We start from the raw sequence: 13,636 nt of genomic DNA, 5'->3' as shown, positions 1-13,636 counted from the left end.
TTATAGGGTTTGAGTTGTTCTGTGGGGTCGTGTTATAGGGTTTGAGTTGTTCTGTGGGGTCGTGTTATAGGGTTTGAGTTGAGCTGTGGGGTCGTGTTATAGGGTTTGAGTTGTTCTGTGGGGTCGTGTTATAGGGTTTGAGTTGTTCTGTGGGGTCGTGTTATAGGGTTTGAGTTGAGCTGTGGGGTCGTGTTATAGGGTTGAGTTGAGCTGTGGGGTCGTGTTATAGGGTTTGAGTTGAGCTGTGGGGTCGTGTTATAGGGTTTGAGTTGTTCTGTGGGGTCGTGTTATAGGGGTTTGAGTTGAGCTGTGGGGTCGTGTTATAGGGTTTGAGTTGAGCTGTGGGGTCGTGTTATAGGGTTTGAGTTGAGCTGTGGGGTCGTGTTATAGGGGTTTGAGTTGTTCTGTGGGGTCGTGTTATAGGGTTTGAGTTGTTCTGTGGGGTCGTGTTATAGGGTTTGAGTTGTTCTGTGGGGTCGTGTTATAGGGTTTGAGTTGTTCTGTGGGGTCGTGTTATAGGGTTTGAGTTGTTCTGTGGGGTCGTGTTATAGGGTTTGAGTTGTTCTGTGAGGTCGTGTTATAGGGTTTGAGTTGAGCTGTGGGGTCGTGTTATAGGGTTTGAGTTGAGCTGTGGGGTCGTGTTATAGGGTTTGAGTTGAGCTGTGGGGTCGTGTTATAGGGTTTGAGTTGTTCTGTGGGGTCGTGTTATAGGGTTTGAGGTTGTTCTGTGGGGGTCGTGTTATAGGGTTTGAGTTGTTCTGTGGGGTCGTGTTATAGGGTTTGAGTTGTTCTGTGGGGTCGTGTTATAGGGTTTGAGTTGTTCTGTGGGGTCGTGTTATAGGGTTTGAGTTGTTCTGTGGGGTCGTGTTATAGGGTTTGAGTTGTTCTGTGGGGTCGTGTTATAGGGTTTGAGTTGTTCTGTGGGGTCGTGTTATAGGGTTTGAGTTGTTCTGTGGGGTCGTGTTATAGGGTTTGAGTTGTTCTGTGGGGTCGTGTTATAGGGCTTGAGTTGTTCTGTGGGGTCGTGTTATAGGGTTTGAGTTGTTCTGTGGGGTCGTGTTATAGGGTTTGAGTTGAGCTGTGGGGTCGTGTTATAGGGTTTGAGTTGTTCTGTGGGGTCGTGTTATAGGGTTTGAGTTGTTCTGTGGGGTCGTGTTATAGGGTTTGAGTTGTTCTGTGGGGTCGTGTTATAGGGTTTGAGTTGTTTTGTGGGATCGTGTTATAGGGTTTGAGTTGTTCTGTGGGATCGTGTTATAGGGTTTGAGTTGTTCTGTGGGGTCGTGTTATAGGGTTTGAGTGTTCTGTGGGGTCGTGTTATAGGGTTTGAGTGTTTTGTGGGATCGTGTTATAGGGTTTGAGTTGAGCTGTGGGGTCGTGTTATAGGGATTGAGTTGTTCTGTGGGGTCGTGTTATAGGGTTTGAGTTGTTCTGTGGGGTCGTGTTATAGGGTTTGAGTTGTTTTGTGGGATCGTGTTATAGGGTTTGAGTTGTTCTGTGGGATCGTGTTATAGGGTTTGAGTTGTTCTGTGGGGTCGTGTTATAGGGTTTGAGTTGTTCTGTGAGGTCGTGTTATAGGGTTTGAGTTGAGCTGTGGGGTCGTGTTATAGGGTTTGAGTTGAGCTGTGGGGTCGTGTTATAGGGTTTGAGTTGAGCTGTGGGGTCGTGTTATAGGGTTTGAGTTGTTCTGTGGGGTCGTGTTATAGGGTTGAGTTGTTCTGTGGGGTCGTGTTATAGGGTTTGAGTTGTTCTGTGGGGTCGTGTTATAGGGTTTGAGTTGTTCTGTGGGGTCGTGTTATAGGGTTTGAGTTGTTCTGTGGGGTCGTGTTATAGGGTTTGAGTTGTTCTGTGGGGTCGTGTTATAGGGTTTGAGTTGTTCTGTGGGGTCCGTGTTATAGGGTTTGAGTTGTTCTGTGGGGTCGTGTTATAGGGTTTGAGTTGTTCTGTGGGGTCGTGTTATAGGGTTTGAGTTGTTCTGTGGGGTCGTGTTATAGGGTTTGAGTTGTTCTGTGGGGTCGTGTTATAGGGTTTGAGTTGAGCTGTGGGGTCGTGTATAGGGTTTGAGTTGTTCTGTGGGGTCGTGTTATAGGGTTTGAGTTGAGCTGTGGGGTCGTGTTATAGGGTTTGAGTTGTTCTGTGGGGTCGTGTTATAGGGTTTGAGTTGTTCTGTGGGGTCGTGTTATAGGGTTTGAGTTGAGCTGTGGGGTCGTGTTATAGGGTTTGAGTTGAGCTGTGGGGTCGTGTTATAGGGTTTGAGTTGAGCTGTGGGGTCGTGTTATAGGGTTTGAGTTGTTCTGTGGGGTCGTGTTATAGGGTTTGAGTTGAGCTGTGGGGTCGTGTTATAGGGTTTGAGTTGAGCTGTGGGGTCGTGTTATAGGGTTTGAGTTGAGCTGTGGGGTCGTGTTATAGGGTTTGAGTTGTTCTGTGGGGTCGTGTTATAGGGTTTGAGTTGTTCTGTGGGGTCGTGTTATAGGGTTTGAGTTGTTCTGTGGGGTCGTGTTATAGGGTTTGAGTTGTTCTGTGGGGTCGTGTTATAGGGTTTGAGTTGTTCTGTGGGGTCGTGTTATAGGGTTTGAGTTGTTCTGTGAGGTCGTGTTATAGGGTTTGAGTTGAGCTGTGGGGTCGTGTTATAGGGTTTGAGTTGAGCTGTGGGGTCGTGTTATAGGGTTTGAGTTGAGCTGTGGGGTCGTGTTATAGGGTTTGAGTTGTTCTGTGGGGTCGTGTTATAGGGTTGAGTTGTTCTGTGGGGTCGTGTTATAGGGTTTGAGTTGTTCTGTGGGGTCGTGTTATAGGGTTTGAGTTGTTCTGTGGGGTCGTGTTATAGGGTTTGAGTTGTTCTGTGGGGTCGTGTTATAGGGTTTGAGTTGTTCTGTGGGGTCGTGTTATAGGGTTTGAGTTGTTCTGTGGGGTCGTGTTATAGGGTTTGAGTTGTTCTGTGGGGTCGTGTTATAGGGTTTGAGTTGTTCTGTGGGGTCGTGTTATAGGGTTTGAGTTGTTCTGTGGGGTCGTGTTATAGGGTTTGAGTTGTTCTGTGGGGTCGTGTTATAGGGTTTGAGTTGAGCTGTGGGGTCGTGTTATAGGGTTTGAGTTGTTCTGTGGGGTCGTGTTATAGGGTTTGAGTTGTTCTGTGGGGTCGTGTTATAGGGTTTGAGTTGAGCTGTGGGGTCGTGTTATAGGGTTTGAGTTGAGCTGTGGGGTCGTGTTATAGGGTTTGAGTTGAGCTGTGGGGGTCGTGTTATAGGGTTTGAGTTGTTCTGTGGGGTCGTGTTATAGGGTTTGAGTTGAGCTGTGGGGTCGTGTTATAGGGTTTGAGTTGAGCTGTGGGGTCGTGTTATAGGGTTTGAGTTGAGCTGTGGGGTCGTGTTATAGGGTTTGAGTTGTTCTGTGGGGTCGTGTTATAGGGTTTGAGTTGTTCTGTGGGGTCGTGTTATAGGGTTTGAGTTGTTCTGTGGGGTCGTGTTATAGGGAGTTTGTGGGGCGTGTAAAGGTTTGGTTTCTGTGGGGTCGTGTTATAGGGTTTGAGTTGTTCTGTGGGGTCGTGTTATAGGGTTTGAGTTGTTCTGTGAGGTCGTGTTATAGGGTTTGAGTTGAGCTGTGTGGGTCGTGTTATAGGGTTGAGTTGAGCTGTGGGGTCGTGTTATAGGGTTTGAGTTGAGCTGTGGGGTCGTGTTATAGGGTTTGAGTTGTTCTGTGGGGTCGTGTTATAGGGTTTGAGTTGTTCTGTGGGGTCGTGTTTAGGGTTTGAGTTGTTCTGTGGGGTCGTGTATAGGGTTGAGTTGTTCTGTGGGGTCGGTTATAGGGTTTGAGTTGTTCTGTGGGGTCGTGTTATAGGGTTTGAGTTGTTCTGTGGGGTCGTGTTATAGGGTTTGAGTTGTTCTGTGGGGTCGTGTTATAGGGGTTTTGAGTTGTTCTGTGGGGTCGTGTTATAGGGTTGAGTTGTTCTGTGGGGTCGTGTTATAGGGTTTGAGTTGGTTCTGTGGGGTCGTGTTATAGGGTTGAGTTGTTCTGTGGGTCGTGTTATAGGGCTTGAGTTGTTCTGTGGGGTCGTGTTATAGGGTTTGAGTTGTTCTGTGGGGTCGTGTTATAGGGTTTGAGTTGAGCTGTGGGGTCGTGTTATAGGGTTTTGAGTTGTTCTGTGGGGTCGTGTTATAGGGTTTGAGTTGTTCTGTGGGTCGTGTTATAGGGTTTGAGTTGTTCTGTGGGGTCGTGTTATAGGGTTTGAGTGTTTTGTGGGATCGTGTTATAGGGGGTTTGAGTTGTTCCTGTTGGATTCGTGTTATAGGGTTTGAGTTGTTCTGTGGGGTCGTGTTATAGGGTTTGAGTTGTTCTGTGGGGTCGTGTTATAGGGTTTGAGTTGTTTTGTGGGATCGTGTTATAGGGTTGAGTTGTTCTGTGGGGATCGTGTTATAGGGATTGAGTTGTTCTGTGGGGTCGTGTTATAGGGTTTGAGTTGTTCTGTGGGGTCGTGTTATAGGGTTTGAGTTGTTTGTGGGATCGTGTTATAGGGTTTGAGTTGTTCTGTGGGATCGTGTTATAGGGTTTTGAGTTGTTCTGTGGGGTCGTGTTATAGGGTTTGAGTTGTTTCTGTGGGGTCGTGTTATAGGGTTTGAGTTGTTTTGTGGGATCGTGTTATAGGGTTTGAGTTGTTCTGTGGGGATCGTGTTATAGGGTTTGAGTTGTTCTGTGGGGTCGTGTTATAGGGTTTGAGTTGTTCTGTGGGGGTCGTGTTATAGGGTTTGAGTTGTTCTGTGGGGTCGTGTTATAGGGTTTGAGTTGTTCTGTGGGGTCGTGTTATAGGGTTTGAGTTGTTTTGTGGGATCGTGTTATAGGGGTTTGAGTGTGTTCTGTGGGATCGTGTTATAGGGTTTGAGTTGTTCTGTGGGGGTCGTGTTATAGGGTTTGAGTTGTTCTGTTGGGTCGTGTTATAGGGTTTGAGTTGTTTTGTGGGATCGTGTTATAGGGATTTGAGTTGTTCTGTGGGATCGTGTTATAGGGTTTGAGTTGTTCTGTTGGGGTCGTGTTATAGGGTTTGAGGTTGTTCTGTGGGGTCGTGTTATAGGGTTTGAGTTGTTTGTGGGATCGTGTTATAGGGTTTGAGTGTTCTGTGGGATCGTGTTATAAGGGTTTGAGTTGTTCTGTGGGGTCGTGTTATAGGGTTTGAGTTGTTCTGTGGGGTCGTGTTATAGGGTTTGAGTTGTTCTGTGGGGTCGTGTTATAGGGTTTGAGTTGTTTTGTGGGATCGTGTTATAGGGTTTGAGTTGTTCTGTGGGATCGTGTTATAGGGTTTGAGTTGTTCTGTGGGGTCGTGTTATAGGGTTTGAGTTGTTCTGTGGGGTCGTGTTATAGGGTTTGAGTTGTTTTGTGGGATCGTGTTATAGGGTTTGAGTTGTTCTGTGGGATCGTGTTATAGGGTTTGAGTTGTTCTGTGGGGTCGTGTTATAGGGTTTGAGTTGTTCTGTGGGGTCGTGTTATAGGGTTTGAGTTGTTCTGTGGGGTCGTGTTATAGGGTTTGAGTTGTTCTGTGGGATCGTGTTATAGGGTTTGAGTTGAGCTGTGGGGTCGTGTTATAGGGTTTGAGTTGTTCTGTGGGGTCGTGTTATAGGGTTTGAGTTGTTCTGTGGGGTCGTGTTATAGGGTTTGAGTTGAGCTGTGGGGTCGTGTTATAGGGTTTGAGTTGTTCTGTGGGGTCGTGTTATAGGGTTTGAGTTGTTCTGTGGGGTCGTGTTATAGGGTTTGAGTTGTTCTGTGGGGTCGTGTTATAGGGTTTGAGTTGTTCTGTGGGATCGTGTTATAGGGTTTGAGTTGTTATGTGGGGTCGTGTTATAGGGTTTGAGTTGTTCTGTGGGGTCGTGTTATAGGGTTTGAGTTGGTTCTGTGGGGTCGTGTTATAAGGGTTTGATTTGTTTTGTGGGGATCGTGTTATAGGGTTTGAGTTAGTTCTGTGGGATCGTGTTATAGGGTTTGAGTTGTTCTGTGGGGTCGTGTTATAGGGTTTGAGTTGTTCTGTGGGGTCGTGTTATAGGGTTTGAGTTGTTCTGTGGGTCGTGTTATAGGGTTTGAGTTGTTCTGTGGGATCGTGTTATAAGGTTTGAGTTGAGCTGTGGGTCTTTTATAGGGTTTGAGTTGTTCTGTGGGGGTCGTGTTATAGGGTTTGAGTTGTTCTGTGGGGTCGTGTTATAGGGTTTGAGTTGAGTCTGTGGGTCGGGTTATAGGGTTTGAGTTGTTCTGTGGGGTCGGTGTATAGGGTTTGAGTTGTTCTGTGGGGTCGTGTTATAGGGTTTGAGTTGTTTCTGTGGGGTCGTGTTATAGGGTTTGAGTTGTTCTGTGGGGTCGTGTTATAGGGTTTGAGTTGTTCTGTGGGGTCGTGTTATAGGGTTTGAGTTGTTCTGTGGGGTCGTGTTATAGGGTTTGAGGTTGTTCTGTGGGTCGTGTTATAGGGTTTGAGAGTTGTTCTTGTGGGATCGTGTTATAGGGTTTGAGTTGTTCTTGTGGGTCGTGTTATAGGGTTTGAGTTGTTTCTGTGGGGTCGTGTTATAGGGTTTGAGTTGTTCTGTGGGTCGTGTTTTAGGGTTTGAGTTGTTCTGTGGGGATCCGTGTTATAGGGTTTGAGTTGTTCTGTGGGATCGTGTTATAGGGTTTGAGTTGTTCTGTGGGGTCGTGTTATAGGGTTTGAGTTGTTCGGTGGGGGTCGTGTTATAGGGTTTGAGTTGTTCTGTGGGATCGTGTTATAGGGTTTGAGGTGTTCTGTGGGTCGTGTTATAGGTTGAGTTGTTCTGTGGGTCGTGTTATAGGGTTTGAGTTGTTCTGTGGGGTCGTGTTATAGGGTTTGAGTCTGTGGGGATCGTGTATAGGGTTTGAGTTGTTTCTGTGGGGATCGTGTATAGGGTTTGAGTTGTTCGGTGGGGTCGTGTTATAGGTTTTAGTTGTTTGTGGGTCGTTATAGGTTGAGTTGTTCTGTGGGTCGTGTTATAGGTTTGAGTTGTTCTGTGGGGTCGTGTTATAGGGTTTGAGTTGTTCTGTGGGTCGTGTTATAGGGTTTGAGTTGTTCTGTGGGTCGTGTTATAGGGTTTGAGTTGTCTGTGGGGTCGTGTTATAGGGTTTGAGTTGTTCTGTGGGGTCGTGTTATAGGGTTTGAGTTGTTCTGTGGGGATCGTGTTATAGGGTTTGAGTTGTTCTGTGGGTCGTGTTATAGGGTTTGAGTTGTTCTGTGGGGTCGTGTTATAGGGTTTGAGTTGTTCTGTGGGTCGTGTTATAGGGTTGAGTTGTTCTGTGGGGATCGTGTTATAGGGTTTGAGTTGTTCTGTGGGATCGTGTTATAGGGTTTGAGTTGTTCTGTGGGGATCGTGTTATAGGGTTTGAGTTGTTCTGTGGGGTCGTGTTATAGGGTTTGAGTTGTTCTGTGGGGTCGTGTTATAGGGTTTGAGTTGTTCTGTGGGGTCGTGTTATAGGGTTTGAGTTGTTCTGTGGGGATCGTGTTATAGGGTTTGAGTTGTTCTGTGGGATCGTGTTATAGGGTTTGAGTTGTTCTGTGGGGTCGTGTTATAGGGGTTGAGTTGTTCTGTGGGGTCGTGTTATAGGGTTTGAGTTGTTTTGTGGGATCGTGTTATAGGGTTTGAGTTGTTCTGTGGGATCGTGTTATAGGGTTTGAGTTGTTCTGTGGGGTCGTGTTATAGGGTTTGAGTTGTTCTGTGGGGTCGTGTTATAGGGTTTGAGTTGTTCTGTGGGGTCGTGTTATAGGGTTTGAGTTGTTCTGTGGGATCGTGTTATAGGGTTTGAGTTGTTCTGTGGGGATCGTGTTATAGGGTTTGAGTTGTTCTGTGGGGTCGTGTTATAGGGTTTGAGTTGTTCTGTGGGGTCGTGTTATAGGGTTTGAGTTGTTCTGTGGGGGTCGTGTTATAGGGTTTGAGTTGTTCTGGGGGTCGTGTTATAGGGTTTGAGTTGTTCTGTGGGATCGTGTTATAGGGTTTGAGTTGTTTTGTGGGATCGTGTTATAGGGTTTGAGTTGTTCTGTGGGATCGGGTTATAGGGTTTGAGTTGTTCTGTGGGGTCGTGTTATAGGGTTTGAGTTGTTCTGTGGGGTCGTGTTATAGGGTTGAGTTGTTTTGTGGGATCGTGTTATAGGTTTGAGTTGTTCTGTGGGATCGTGTTATAGGGTTTGACGGTTGTTCTGTGGGGTCGTGTTATAGGGTTTGAAGTTGTTCTGGTGGGGTCCGTGTATAGGGTTTGAGTTGTTTGTGGGATCGTGTTATAGGGTTTGAGTTGTTTCTGTGGGATCGTGTTATAGGGTTTGAGTTGTTCTGTGGGGTCGTGTTATAGGGTTTGAGTTGTTCTGTGGGGTCGTGTTATAGGGTTTGAGTTGTTCTGTGGGGTCGTGTTATAGGGTTTGAGTTGTTCTGTGGGGATCGTGTTATAGGGTTTGAGTTGTTTCTGTGGGATCGTGTTATAGGGTTTGAGTTGTTCTGTGGGGATCGTGTTATAGGGTTTGAGTTGTTCTGTTCGTGTTATAGGGTTTGAGTTGTTCTGTGGGGTCGTGTTATAGGGTTTGAGTTGTTTTGGTGGGATCGTGTTATAGGGTTTGAGTTGTTCTGTGGGATCGTGTTATAGGGTTTGAGTTGTTCTGTGGGGTCGTGTTATAGGGTTTGAGTTGTTCTGTGGGGTCGTGTTATAGGGTTTGAGTTGTTCTGTGGGGTCCGTGTTATAGGGTTTGAGTTGTTCTGTGGGATCGTGTTATAGGGTTTGAGTGAGCTGTGGGGTCGTGTTATAGGGTTTGAGTTGTTCTGTGGGTCGTGTTATAGGTTTTGAGTTGTTCTGTGGGGTCGTGTTATAGGGTTTGAGTTGAGCTGTGGGGTCGTGTTATAGGGTTTGAGTTGTTCTGTGGGGTCGTGTATAGGGTTTGAGTTGTTCTGTGGGGTCGTGTTATAGGGTTTGAGTTGTTCTGTGGGGTCGTGTTATAGGGTTTGAGTTGTTCTGTGGGATCGTGTTATAGGGTTTGAGTTGTTCTGTGGGGTCGTGTTATAGGGTTGAGTTGTTCTGTGGGGTCGTGTTATAGGGTTTGCGTTGTTCTGTGGGGTCGTGTTATAGGGTTTGAGTTGTTTTGTGGATCGTGTTATAGGGTTTGAGTGTTCTGTGGGATCGTGTTATAGGGTTTGAGTTGTTCTGTGGGGTCGTGTTATAGGGTTTGAGTTGTTCTGTGGGGTCGTGTTATAGGGTTTGAGTTGTTCTGTGGGGTCGTGTTATAGGGTTTGAGTTGTTCTGTGGGATCGTGTTATAGGGTTTGAGTTGAGCTGTGGGGTCCGTGTTATAGGGTTTGAGTTGTTCTGTGGGGTCGTGTTATAGGGTTTGAGTTGTCTGTGGGGTCGTGTTATAGGGTTTGAGTTGAGCTGTGGGGTCGTGTTATAGGGTTTGAGTTGTTCTGTGGGGTCGTGTTATAGTGTTTGAAGTTGTTCTGTGGGGTCGTGTTATAGGGTTTGAGTTGTTCTGTGGGTCGTGTTTTAGGGTTTGAAGTTGTTCTGTGGGATCGTGTTATAGGGTTTGAGTTGTTCTGTGGGGTCGTGTTATAGGGTTTGAGTTGTTCTGTGGGGTCGTGTTATAGGGTTTGAGTTGTTCTGTGGGGTCGTGTTATAGGGTTTGAGTTGTTTTGTGGGATCGTGTTATAGGGTTTGAGTTGTTCTGTGGGGTCGTGTTATAGGGTTTGAGTTGTTCTGTGGGGTCGTGTTATAGGGTTTGAGTTGTTCTGTGGGGTCGTGTTATAGGGTTTGAGTTGTTTTGTGGGGATCTGTTATAGGGTTTGAGTTGTTCTGTGGGATCGTGTTATAGGGTTTGAGTTGTTCTGTGGGGTCGTGTTATAGGGTTTGAGTTGTTCTGTGGGGTCGTGTTATAGGGTTTGAGTTGTTTTGTGGGATCGTGTTATAGGGTTTGAGTTGTTCTGTGGGGTCGTGTTATAGGGTTTGAGTTGTTCTGTGGGGTCGTGTTATAGGGTTTGAGTTGTTCTGTGGGGTCGTGTTATAGGGTTTGAGTTGTTCTGTGGGATCGTGTTATAGGGTTTGAGTTGTTCTGTGGGGTCGTGTTATAGGGTTTGAGTTGTTCTGTGGGGTCGTGTTATAGGGTTTGAGTTGTTCTGTGGGGTCGTGTTATAGGGTTTGAGGTTGTTCTGTGGGGTCGTGTTATAGGGTTTGAGTTGTTCTGTGGGGTCGTGTTATAGGGTTTGAGTTGTTCTGTGGGATCGTGTTATAGGGTTTGAGTTTCTGTGGGATCGTGTTATAGGGTTTTAGTTGTTCGTGTGGGGTCGTGTTATAGGGTTTGAGTTGTTCTGTGGGGTCGTGTTATAGGGTGGAGTGTTGTTCTGTGGGGTCGTGTTATAGGGGTTTGAGTTGTTTTGGGTGAGATCGTGTTTATAGGGTTGAGTTGTTCTGTGGGGATCGTGTTATAGGGTTTGAGTTGTTCTGTGGGGTCGTGTTATAGGGTTTGAGTTGTTCTGTGGGGTCGTGTTATAGGGTTTGAGTTGTCTGTGGGGTCGTGTTATAGGGTTTGAGTTGTTCTGTGGGATCGTGTTATAGGGTTTGAGTTGAGCTGTGGGGTCGTGTTATAGGGTTTGAGTTGTTCTGTGGGGTCGTGTATAGGGTTGAGTTGTTCTGTGGGGTCGTGTATAGGGTTTGAGTGTTCTGTGGGTCGTGTTATAGGGTTTGAGTTGTTCTTGGGATCGTGTTATAGGGTTTGAGTTGACTGTGGGGTCGTGTTTAGGGTTTGAGTTGTTCTGTGGGGTAGTGTTATAGGGTTTGAGTTGAGCTGTGGGGTCGTGTTATAGGGTTTGAGTTGAGCTGTGGGGTCGTGTTATAGGGTTTGAGTTGAGCTGTGGGGTCGTGTTATAGGGTTTGAGTTGTTCTGTGGGGTCGTGTTATAGGGTTTGAGTTGCTGTGGGGTCGTGTTATAGGGTTTGAGTTGAGCTGTGGGGTGTGTATAGGGTTTGAGTTGTTCTGTGGGTCGTGTTATAGGGTTTGAGGGTTCTGTGGGGTCGTGTTATAGGGTTTGAGTTGTTCTGTGGGGTCGTGTTATAGGGTTTGAGTTGTTCTGTGGGTCGTGTTATAGGGTTTGAGTTGTGTGGGGTCGTGTTATAGGGTTTGAGTTGTTCTGTGGGTCGTGTTATAGGGTTTGAGTTGTTCTGTGGGGTCGTGTATAGGGTTTGAGTTGTTTGTGGGATCGTGTTATAGGGTTTGAGTTGTTCTGTGGGGTCGTGTTATAGGGTTTGAGTTGTTCTGTGGGGTGGTTATGGGTTTGAGTTGTTCTGTGGGTCGTGTTATAGGGTTTGAGTTGTTCTGTGGGTCGTGTTATGGGTTTGAGGTTCGTGGGGTCGTGTTATAGGGTTTGAGTTGTTCTGTGGGGTCGTGTTATAGGGTTGAGTTGTGGGTCTGGGGGTCGTGTTATAGGGTTTGAGTTGTTCTGTGGGGTCGTGTTATAGGGTTTGAGTTGTTCTGTGGGGTGTGTTATAGGGTTTGAGTTGGTTCTGTGGGTCGTGTTATAGGGTTGAGTTGTTGGTGGGATCGTGTTATAGGGTTTGAGTTGTTCTGTGGGGTCGTGTTATAGGGTTTGAGTTGTTCTGTGGGGTCGTGTTATAGGGTTTGAGTTAGTGTGGGTCGTGTTATAGGGTTTGAGTGTTTGTGAGTCGTGTTATAGGGTTTGAGTTGTTCTGTGGGTCGTGTTATAGGGTTTGAGTTGTTCTGTGGGTCGTGTTATAGGGTTGAGTTGTTCTGTGGGGTCGTGTTATAGGGTTTGAGTTGTTCTGTGGGGTCGTGTTATAGGGTTTGAGTTGTTCTGTGGGATCGTGTTATAGGGTTTGAGTTGAGCTGGTGGGGTCGTGTTATAGGGTTTGAGTTGTTCTGTGGGTCGTGTTATAGGGTTTGAGTGTTCTGTGGGGTCGTGTTATAGGGTTTGAGTTGTTCTGTGGGGTGTGTTATAGGGTTTGAGTTGTTCTGTGGGGTCGTGTTATAGGGTTTGAGTTGTTCGTGTGGGGTCGTGTTATAGGGTTGAGTTGTTCTGTGGGTCGTGGTTATGGGTTTGAGTTGTTCTGTGGGTCGTGTTATAGGGTTTGAGGTCTGTGGGTCGTGTTTTATAGGGTTTGAGTTGTTCTGGGGATCGTGTTATAGGGTTTGAGTTGTTCTGTGGGGTCGTGTTATAGGGTTTGAGTTGTTCTGTGGGTCGTGTTATAGGGTTTGAGTTGTTCTGTGGGGTCGTGTTATAGGGTTGAGTTGTTTGTGGATCGTGTTATAGGGTTGAGTTGTTCTGTGGGATCGTGTTATAGGGTTGAGTTGTGCTGTGGGTCGTGTTATAGGGTTTGAGTTTCTGTGGGGTAGTGTTATAGGGTTTGAGTTTGTTCTGTGGGGTCGTGTTATAGGGTTGAGTTGTTTGTGGGATCGTGTTATAGGGTTTGAGTTGTTCTGTGGGATCGTGTTATAGGGTTTGAGTTGTTCTGTGGGGTCGTGTTATAGGGTTTGAGTTGTTCTGTGGGGTCGTGTTATAGGGTTTGAGTTGTTTGTGGGGTCGTGTTATAGGGTTGAGTTGTTTGTGGGATCGTGTATAGGGTTTAGTTGAGCTGTGGGGTCGTGGATAGGGTTTGAGTTGTTCTGTGGGTCGTGTTATAGGGTTTGAGTTGTTCTGTGGGGTCGTGTTATAGGGTTTGAGTTGTTTGTGGGATCGTGTTATAGGGTTGAGTTGTTCTGTGGGATCGTGTTAGGGTTTGAGTTGTTCTGTGGGGTCGTGTTTAGGGTTTGAGTTGTTCTGTGGGGTCGTGTTATAGGGTTTGAGTTGTTTGTGGGTCGTGTTATAGGGTTTGAGTTGTTTCTGTGGGATCGTGTATAGGGTTTGAGTGTTCTGTGGGGTCGTGTTATAGGGTTGAGTTGTTTCTGTGGGGTCGTGTTATAGGGTTTGAGTTGTTTCTGTGGGGTCGTGTTATAGGGTTTGAGTTGTTTGTGGGATCGTGTTATAGGGTTTGAGGGTTCTGTGGGGCGTGTTATAGGGTTTGAGTTGTTCTGTGGGTCGTGTTAGGGTTTGAGTTGTTCTGTGGGGTCGTGTTATAGGGTTTGAGGTTTTTGTGGGATCGTGATAGGTTTGAGTTGTTCTGTGGGATCGTTATAGGGTTTGAGTTGTTCTGTGGGGTCGTTTATAGGGTTTGAGTGTTCTGTGGGGGTCGTGTTATAGGGTTTGAGTTGTTCTGTGTGGGTCGTGTATAGGTTTGAGTTGTTCTGTGGGATCGTGTTATGGGTTGAGTTGAGCTGTGGGGTCGTGTATAGGGTTTGAGTTGTTCTGTGGGGTCGGTTATAGGGTTTGAGTTGTTCTGTGGGTCGTGTTATAGGGTTGAGTGAGCTGTGGGGTGGTTATAGGGTTGAGTTGTTCTGTGGGGTCGTGTTATAGGGTTTGATTGTTCTGTGGGGTCGTGTTATAGGGTTTGAGTTGTTCTGTGGGGTCGTGTTATAGGGTTTGAGTTGTTCTGTGGGATCGTGTTATAGGGTTTGAGTTGTTGTGGGGTCGTGTTATAGGGTTTTGAGTTGTTCTGTGGGTCGTGTTATAGGTTTGAGTTGTTCTGTGGGGTCGTTGTTATAGGTTTGAGTGTTTTGGGGATCGTGTTATAGGGTTTGAGTTGTTCTGT

Source organism: Lethenteron reissneri, chromosome 67 (genome assembly GCF_015708825.2).
Source record: "Lethenteron reissneri isolate LAM-NWPU_2019-01 chromosome 67, ASM1570882v1, whole genome shotgun sequence".
Taxonomy (NCBI): Eukaryota; Metazoa; Chordata; class Hyperoartia; order Petromyzontiformes; family Petromyzontidae; genus Lethenteron; species Lethenteron reissneri.
This window is presented reverse-complemented; position numbering follows the sequence as displayed.